Here is an 8148-nt window from a genome sequence, read left to right on the forward strand (position 1 = left end):
AATGGTCTCCTGGGATCAGCTGCAGTGAGGCAGATCAATTTTATCTGAGGTGAAGGAGGGCTATATACAACTTTGGAAAGAGAATTTTCAGGGTGGGCAAATGTCATTGGCTGGAGGGCTAAGGTCCTGAGAAGCCTCATTTACATGGAGAGGCATTTCAGAAATCTCTGGTGCTCGCTAAACAGGTCCTACCAGGAGGAAGGGGGTTGGACCTGTAATTTCCCTATGTGACAGTCCTTAGGTAGAGGGTGTGGGGATTCCGGATCCCAGATCAGGCAGAGAAGAAGGCCCCGAGCTCAGGGCTTTCCGGCAACATCAGCCTTTGGCCTTAGCAGCAGGTTTTCCCACAGGTTCTAGGCACGGAGTTGAGCTTTATCGTGCAGCACTGCTCTCCACACTGGGGAACTGTTATAGGAAGATGGAAAAGGTGGTGACCTATTCACACATGGCTGAAAACTCGGCTAAACCTCCATCGGTGGACGACGTCGCTGTGTGATGGGACATTGAACACTGTTAGCAATGGGCTATTACTGGTTTTAATTGATGAGAAACTTCAAGAAAGGGATGAACTGAGAAAAGAATCGCCTGCTTGTAGTAAGGGAAGGAACATAAAAGTGAGAATCCACGCAATTCTTGGATCTGCTGACTTAATATGTGATGCTACTTTCCATTTATTTCCGACTTTAAAATTTCATTTTACCATATAATCTGAAGGCACGGGAGTGTGGGTCCTGAGACATGGCCTGGGAACAAGCAGTCAAATGAGTGGCTCATAAGTGTTTGTTCAGATGTCTGACTGATCAGTAGATCCTAGTAAATTATTTCATTTGCTCAAAGCAGGTCTGAGACAAAAAAGTAAATAGGATCTAAAAGTGTTAGTGATAGAGGAGGATAGGGTGCATGTGTTGATAGTAATTCTACATGTGTTAAAAAATATATACAAACCAGAGCTGGGTGCAGTGGCCTGTAGTCCCAGCATGCTGTAATCAGGAGGCAGAGGCAGGCAGATCTCTGCGAGTTTGAGGCCAGCCAGCCTGGTCTACAAAGTGAGTCCAGAACAGCCAAGGCTACACAGAGAAACCCCATTTCAAAAACATGCATATGTGTGTGTGTGTGTGTGTGTGTGTGTGTGTGTGTGTGTGTGTGCCTTGCTGGTGGAAGTATATCACTGGGGAGGAAGTACGTCACTGGGGGAGGAAGTACGTCACTGGGGGAGGAAGTACGTCACTGGGGAGGAAGTTCGTCACTGGGGGAGGAAGTACGTCACTGGGGGAGGGCTCTGAGGCTTATGGGTTCACTCTCTCCTTCCTGTGTGCAGATGAAATTCAATCAACTTTTGTTCCTCCCACCATGCCATGCCTTCATTGCTATTATGGACTCTCTATCTGGAACCATAGGCTAAAATAAACTGTTTTATAAGTTGCTTTTAGTCATGGTATTTGTTGTAATAATAGACATTAACTGATATCTGGCTGTAGGGCATTACTGTGATTCTTAGTTAGCTGGTGTTGATAGGTCCTCCTGACTGTGAGTAGGACTGTCCCTCAGCAGAGGACCCTGGACTGTATAAGATGGAGAAAGCTAAGTGAGCAGTAGAAAGCTTTAGCTGATCTCTCACTGTGATGTGACTGACTGTTCTAAGCTACTGTTGCCTTGACTTCCCGCCATGACAGAGAGTCTGGACTATGAGTCAGACTCTCCCCTTAAGTTACTTTTGTTAAATATTTTATCACAGAAGTAGGATAAGTAAGAAAGATGACTTTTTGGTTCACAGGAAAAGGGTAGTCTTGTGGGCAGGGCTGTTGGCAATAATTCTCTCTCTCTCTGTCTGTCTCTGTTTCTGCACTAATTTCTCTACTTGGAATATACTTTTCTCCCCTAATGACTTCTGGGTTGTCTGTGTGAGTGGACAAGCATGATCATCCAAGGAGAACCACTAGTTGGGCTGTGTAGACTGTGTCTACCAATCCTTGATCTTTCACACCTTCCATGAGAAGCACATGCCTGTAATCCAGGACCCTTCTAGAAATGAAGAAGTGTCTATGGCACAGAGCCCAAAAGATGACCGTAGAAAGGCCCAGGATCACACAGGTCCTTCCTCCAACCTCAGTGAGCAAAGGGCAGTGTTTATTCTTGTGAGACACTGAGCTTTGGGGATTGCTTGTTACTGCAGCCAAAGCTGACTATTACAAATGACTATGGAAACGGAGAGCAGGAATTACACGTGAAATAGAAGCAGGAGCATTTTATGCAGGTCAACTAGATTGTGCGCAGGACTGAATTATACTGAAATCTAACATTTGCTACACGTAATGTTGGGCTCCTTTTTAAGGAAGAAGGTGAGGAAATTAGGGTGAGAATACTAATGTTTTTGCACCTGGGATCCAGATTAATATTTTAAAAATTTCAGACTTAGACATTGATTTAAAAGTCAAGAGCATGCTTATCATGCCAGAGCTGACATGTTGGTCATAGAAGGGCATATCTCCAGTGTTTCTGAAAGCCAGACCTATCTTCACGCCGTGTTCCAGGCAGAATTTTCATTTGTCACTAAGAGGCCTGACATCGGCCTGCAGTGATGTCACCCTAGTAGTGAAGACCTCGCGTACTTCATAGAGGAAGAGCTGTGCTGTCCAGATCTAGCTGAAGATGAACCATCTCAGCGAAAAAATATAAAACCGGGCCTTAGATCAACTGTAAGATGCATAACACACTGCTAACTAAATGCTGTTAAGGTAATTAGGTTTAATTTGTGCAAGGTAGGAGACCTACTGCATGAGCTAAGCTGAGCAATGAAAATTTAAAAATCAGACTGCAGATGACGGCAGAAAGTGAAATTAACTATGACTGTGCTGTCTGGGATATTTGGTACAAACTCTTAGTTGCTATTAATGCCATAAAAGATCAAAAAAACAAACAAACAAATTAAAAATCCCTCAACTAGATCTCGGCCTGGCTGCTCTTTTATTTTATTTTTTTTAGGTGGAGGAGAATAAAATATTTTTTTAAGCTCTAGAGAAGATATTTTTTCTATAAGATCAACGACATGTGATATATATATATATTTACTTATTATAAATAAGTAAATAAACAAACAAATAAATAAACAAACTCACCTGGGGACTGAAGAGACTGCTCAGCAGTAAAGACCACTTGCTGCTTTTATGTAGGACCTGTTCGGTTGCTAACAGCCAATGGTGTCTGATAAATGTCTGTTTCTCTTGTTCCAGGGACCTGGTATCCTTTTCTGACTCCATAGTCACCAGGCATGCATGAGGTGCACACACATGCACAGAGGCAAACATGCATACCTTTAGAGTAAATACAAGTCAATCTTTTTTTTTTGGAAGGAGCCAGCCAGTCGTGGTGCTGTCCACCTGTAATCCTAATGCTCAGTGGGCCGAGACAGGAGGTTTAGGAGTTTGAGATCAGCCTGTAACTTAGCAAGAGACAGAAAACATCTGCAGGGCAATGGAGAAGTAGTCGAAATCGCTTCAATTGAAGAAAAGTTTACATAAGTTGAGTGGCGCACGGTAACCTTTATTTCTTGTGTGAAGTTTACGTGCGTGCACTGGAGACTTGAGCACAGGCCCTCACGTTTGCATAGCAAGCACTCTTGATCGGAGCCATCATCCTAGCCCTGAATATTTTTTTTCCTGTAATATCTAAACATGGAAAGTGTTACAAGGGTATAGGGGATATTTTGTCGTCTTGGCTGCTTCCCTTAAAAGCGATGACATTGCCTTGTAATGATGGTATGATGACGACCTAGTACTTTTCAGTGCAAAAAGAACGAATTTCTATTGTTTTTATTATTTTATATTAGTATTATACTTGTAATGATGAGTTTCCTCCATTATTCTATGCAAGCTATGGAAAAGCCGTGGTTCTTTTCCAGGTCTAAGCATGGCTTTACGCTTTCTTGCTGACAGTTCTACACACTACAACCCAACTGGAGGCGGAAACAAAAACAAACAGAATAAATACTCAAGAATGACAGTGGCTCAGCCAGACCTAGTTGCATACTCCTTTCAACTCTAGTGACTTCAGAGACAGAGACAGGAAAGATCACAAGTTCAAGACCTGCCTGGGCTACAGGGTGAGTTCAGGCCAGCCTAGTTAATTTAGTGAGACCCTGCTTTAAAACAAGAAGCCAGGGATGAAGCTCTGTGATAGATTGCTTGCCTGGCTCGTACAAACTCTAGGGTCCAGGCATTTGATGGTCCAGTTTTTGCCTCCCAACTCCTTACGTGAGAGCCAGGGGCTGCAGATTTATTATTCTTATTTTCTTGCTGGGAGACGAGGTGTCAGTAGGAAATTTAACTTGAACCGTGCACAGGCCATTAGATGGCTTGATGGAAAGAATTTGTTACGACAAACATCACAACGCCTGTGGCTTATTGCCAAAGCGCTTTCAACGTGTTCCCGGCAGTTCATGTGACTTCAGCTCTACCACATTTGTTTGGCTTATAGAAGAAAGAGAACGCTGACAGGCGAGGAGATGAACCAACCCAAAGTCAACAGCTCAGCAACTTTGGGGGGGCAGCATATTAGTTCCTTTTCTTGACCCAAGGAATGAGCACCCGACAGGAAACTGTTTAAGAGACAGAGGTTATTCTGGGATGCTGTCATCATGGCAAGGAAGGGCTAGCAGCAGGGACACGGCTGGACGCGCAGCAAGAGTGCAAGCCTGCTTGCTCACAGGTAGGTGGACAAGAAAGTAGAGAATGGGAGACAAATGCTGGTGCCCCACTCACCTTCTCCTTTTCCTTTGAAGCAGGTCTCCCCACATTCAGGACAGGTTGTCCCCCTCAGGAATCTCTGTAGAAAATCCCTTACAGACTCTCTCAAGGATGGGCCCCATTGGTGCTCTGGACATTTGTTATTCAATCAAATTAAAGTTGACAATCATGACTAACCATCACCATTCGAGAACCCTTACAAAGCATGCTATAAAGGCAAGAGCATCATAGATTCTTAATGGCCAGTGCTGTAGATATCAGAAACATTCAAGAGAGTCTCAAGCGCTCGGTGACTTTAGACATGGTGACCGTCTTTACAAAGTTATTTCTTTCTATTTACATGTGTATGTGTGTGTGTGTAGGCCATGTGTGTGTAAGAGCCTGCAGAGGCCAAAGGAGAGGGTCAGATGCCCTGGAACTGGAGACACAGATGATTATGAGCCCCTGACCTGGGAGTTAGGAAGCAAACTCAGGTCCTCTGGAAGAGTGGCAAGCTAGACCCTGAGCCTTCAGGTCCCGGAGGAGTAACACCGGCAGGCCGGGTGCCTGAGGAAGCCAGTAGAGGGTGCAGACTCCTCTGGAACCGGAGTTACGAATGTTTGTGAGCCACAGTGTAGGTGCTGGGAACTGAACCCAGGTCTTCTCCGAAGAGCAGCCGGTGCTCTCTGGCCACCACTGAGCTCCGTCTTCGGCCATCAGTTATTTTTAAAACTCTGCTTTGAATTATATCATAGTAGTGATTCTAGATATACATGCATCAGTACAAAGAGTTTTTTTTCATTTCTGCAGAACTTTTGCCTACAGAAGGGAGAAAATCCAACTTCATAGACACGGGATACTGAGTATTGACTGGAACTCACTCTCATGAGCTATGCACCTTGACCAATGGCTTCCAGACAACTAGGAAACGACTCACAGCAGCCTTTGGGGACCTTTGTAGGCAGCTGAACTTGCTAAGTTTTTAATCTAGAAAAGATGAAGCCCCTCTGTAACAAAATGCCAAAATGCCTACTGGAGAAAGCATAAGAAAGACAGGTCAGTGGAGTCAGAAGTCAAGCCAGAATATAGGCATTTAAATAAAATTAGCTCCCAAAGAATTGTCTTAGGGGGCTGTTTTCCTCTGTTATAATGAAATAAGACAATGAACTTGTAAAGCGAAATGTTGATTTTGCCATTCTAGTCCAAGATGGGGCAGACCCAGTGCTTTGGGCTCCTGGCAAGCCCGCTTAATGTAGTAATAGGGTTATGTGTGGCAGGATCGATTACTCATTTTGTGGCCAAAGATGAAGCAAAAGATGAGGAAAGGCTAAGTTCCCATAATTCCTTTCAGGGAACACCTGGCAACAACCCAAGGCTCTTTTCCTAAAGGTTCCACTCCCCCCCCCCATATATAAACCACACAGCCAACTAAGTCTTTACATCATGGATGGCCTTTGGGAGACGTAAAGATCTGTACAGTTGGGAGCTGGAGAGATGGCTCAGCAGTCAAGTGTTTGCTGGTCAGCAGAGAACCACTCACACTCCAGAACCAGGGGTCCCCTCACCCCTCAGCCTGCTTTAGTGACTCAGTGCCCGTGTCCCATCATCACTAGCAGCCAGTATGATGATTTCACTCTCACCCAGTCCCTGTCTCCATGGTAGCAGTCTGCGCATGCCCCTATAAGGGCCATGCTCCATCACAGCCCGGGTTCTCTCTCTTTCCTGTCTCTGCTCAGAGGCAGCTCTTTGCATCTTCCCCCTTTCCCAGTAAATGCTCTGCGAGAGGTATATTGTGTGCTGTGATTTTGCGGTATTTCTTGGCCCCTGGGTCACCGGGACACCCTTTTGCTGGGTTTAAAACAGTGTTCACCTCTCTGGGTTCAGTTCTCTGCGTTCACCTCATGGCTGACGATCATATATAACTCTGGCTCTAGGGGACCCAGTGACTCTTCTGGTCTCCAGGGCAACTTGGTACGCATGAACCCACACATACACACATACATAGATTAAAAAAAAAAAAAAACAACAACCAAAAAAAAAAAAACCAAGTCTTTGAAGAAATTCCATACCACAGCAGCCACTGTGACGTCACTCTAGGTTGTCAACTTAACGGCATGGATCGGGAATCAACTAAGCACGATCACAGAAACACCTGTGAGAGACGCTTCACCAAATGTGGAGGTGGGCGCACCTCCACGGGCGACACAGATCACACCAGGACGGAGGGACCCTGGGCTTTTGCCTCACCGCCAAAGGAGACACAGATCACATGAGGACAGAGGAACCCTGGGCTTTTGCCTCACAGGCTTTCACTCTCACCGTGAGTTCATCTGCTTCATTGCTGCCGATTCTGCTGCTGCATTCCTTCCCTGGAATCTGAACACAGCCTCCTCCTCCAGCTTTCAATGCAGAGGAGAACCAGTGACTCCCCGGGGACTCTTCAGGGCCCCAGCACCTGGCTGAGGCTTCTGAGCAGCCTAGCCTCGTGGCCGGAGAAGTTAGGGGGTTCTCGGCCTCTTCAGCATGCGGCCAGACATTGTTGGACTGCCCACAAGCTATCATATAATCAAATCTAATGCCCCAGCCCCTGTGCTGTGTATCCATTCCAGCCACCCGTTAAATCACTTCTCTCGGCTTTCACCCACATTCATCCATTTAATTGGCGTATTGGGATGGGTGGCCCAGCCTAGCCTTTTGGACTGCAGGATCCTAAGACTTCTGCCCTAAAGCTCTGCTTACTGCAATGTTTACTATCTTCATATTCTCCGCGGTCTTGATCTTGTGGAGGGGGCATGCAGTGCTCAAAGCACCTAGGGAATGAATGCTCGGCAGGACATTTAAGGAGGATGCACACATCACTTTCTAGGCGGCCCTCCTAAAGGAATGGATTGTTAGAACCATGAAAGCCGATCACATTCAGGCTGCGCGTGAATGAAAAGGAAGTGGGGTTAAGAGCCTACAGCCAGCCCTCGGCTGTCTCTCCTCCCGGGGAGCACGGAGGTTCCCCTCCCCCCCATTTTCTTTTCTTTCCCCAGGAACAGGAAGCAGGGCACTTGGATGGAGCAAACAAACCTGCTTGTGCAATGCACGGGGCAGGTGCCGTGCTCTAAGGTTTCTGCCTGAATTAAAGGCGAGGCCACCGAGGAGGAAATAAAAGGGTGTGCTGGGAGATCAAATGAAGCATTTGTATAGAACCTTATTCAAAATGGACACAAATGCATCAACTCTTCAGAATTATAGGTGAATCAAAGGAAAATTACATCCAAGAAGATGAAGCAGAGCCAGCAGTCTGGCCACGGATGGCGCAGAGACTCAACTTTGAAGCTTCCGGCCTGGTGCGCCAAAGAGCCAGATGTGGCAGGTGGAATTATATAGCAGCCCAGCATCTGGAGGGGATAAATCTGCCCCACAGAAATTCAGAGGTGCG

The sequence above is a fragment of the Meriones unguiculatus genome, chromosome 11 (assembly GCF_030254825.1).
Source record: "Meriones unguiculatus strain TT.TT164.6M chromosome 11, Bangor_MerUng_6.1, whole genome shotgun sequence".
Taxonomy (NCBI): Eukaryota; Metazoa; Chordata; class Mammalia; order Rodentia; family Muridae; genus Meriones; species Meriones unguiculatus.